The sequence below is a fragment of the Mustela nivalis genome, assembly GCF_964662115.1.
Source record: "Mustela nivalis genome assembly, contig: HAP1_SCAFFOLD_503, whole genome shotgun sequence".
NCBI classification, from domain to species: Eukaryota; Metazoa; Chordata; class Mammalia; order Carnivora; family Mustelidae; genus Mustela; species Mustela nivalis.
In genome coordinates, this window is record NW_028136153.1 from 494,530 (window position 1) to 496,624 (window position 2,095).

Below are 2,095 nucleotides of genomic sequence, written 5' to 3' on the forward strand. Positions count from 1 at the left end.
TTATATGCTATAAAATATTTTGAAAGTAAATTTAAGGTATGTTTTACATAGTTTATATTTTGGAAAAAAATTATTGAAATGACTTATGAAATTCAGTATACTCTCAACATTAATTTATTCTGAAATTTACCAATTGTCTATTGAACCTATTATATGGCAGATATTACTTCAGACTCCACTGGTAAATGAAATACTTGGCTTTGTAGAACTTTTATTTTCATGGGTGAGACAATTAAAAGCTATAAACCTTAATAAAAATTGCATAGTGCATTCAAAATTGATGAGTATAATGGGGAAAAAGAAAAATTCGATCAGGGTGAGAAAAATCAAGGTTGCTAGGCAGGGGATGGGGAGTTAAAATTTTTAATAGGAAGATCAGGGTAGTTACAATGAAGCTGACAATTGAACAAAGGTATGGAAAGGTGATGAATTTGCCCAGAACTATCAGCAATAAGGTCACTCCAGACAAAGGAATTGGCTATCTTGAAGGCCATAAGGTTGGATCATGCCTGGCATATCTGAGGAATAGCAAGGAGGCCACTGTGAGTGACTGAAGAGTAGCAGGGAAAGAGGTCACAGAGGTTAAATGAGTGGCTAGATCATGTAAAAGCTTAGAAGTCATTGTAAAACTCTGGCTTTTATATTTGGAAACTTACTGTGTGATAGAATTTCTGCTAATAACTGAGAGTTCAAATGTCCATAAAATTTCAAGGATTCTTATTGTAGTAAGACAGAATAAAGAAAAAGAGTTCATATTTTCACATGGTGTAACAAATGATCGGAGATCCAAGTGTAGGAAGCTATGGGAGCACAGAAGAAGGCACTAAAATCTCACCAATATATTTGGTGACTGTGACTATATATAAATTTGTATTCTCTAGATATTTTATAGTCATGGAATCACACAGTATATATTATTCGTTGCCTGGCTTTTCTTTTCTCAGCATCATTATTTTGAGAATCTCCAACTGAAAATAGTTCATTTTGATGTTGAATAGTAATCTCTTTAATGAATAGATCATAATTTGTCTTTGCTCTATTGATGGACATTGATGAACATTTCCATTGTTTTCAATTCTTAAAAATAAAGCTGCTATGAAATGCATATACAAGACCTTGTATGAACATAGGGTTTGTTTCTCTTGGTTAAATGCCTAGAAGTAAAATGGCTATTTGTGTAACTGCAACATATTTTGCATTTAAAAAAATTTTCAGACTATTTTCCAAAGGGGTTGTATCATGATATATGCCAACAACAGTTTAGATTTTTTGTTGCTTCTCAATCTAGCTCAGACGAAGTACAATTAGCCTTTATAATTTTAGCCATTCTAATAGATATGTAAGCATGTCTCATTATGATTTTAATTTGTATTTCTTTAATGTCTAAATGTTGAGAAATTTGTCATGTGCTTATAAGCCATCCATATCCTTTTGGTGACATGTCTCTTCCATTATTTCCTTCACATGTAAAATTGGATACTCAGTTTGGTTATTAGTAAGGGTTTTGATTTTTATTCATTTTTTAATAATCAGAGTAGATGTCCATTATCAGATATATAATTTGCAAATCCCTTCTCCATCTTTACGGTTTCTCAATGGAGCTTTGATAGCTGTGTCTTTCAAGAAATATGCTACTTCTTTCCTGGTACACGGAGGTATGACTAGAACATTATCAATGTTGACCTTTGCAAAGAAAATCATGGCTTAAGATATATGTAGTCTGCAGTTGTTGGGAGTGTTCACCATCCTTGCCTCTAACTCATCTCTCACTGCCCACACATTCAGATATAGGGGAATATTGATTGACAAAATATTAATTGCCAAATAACACTAGTTGGAGAATAAGAAAAATGCAGGCACCTGATTATATAATATTCCTTAAATAAAATATGTTTTTATAAGTGCTATTGGAAGTAAATTCCTCAATACTTTAATCACACAGAATGATGGAATCCTAGATTTTTTTTCTTGTATTTACTAAGAAAATGATCATGCCTCAAGTATATTAAAATGGAATACGGAAAATTAAAAATTGTTTTAAGTTGATTTGCGTGTGTTGTGCGTATGTGAGAGAGAAAGTGAGAGAGAAATAGAA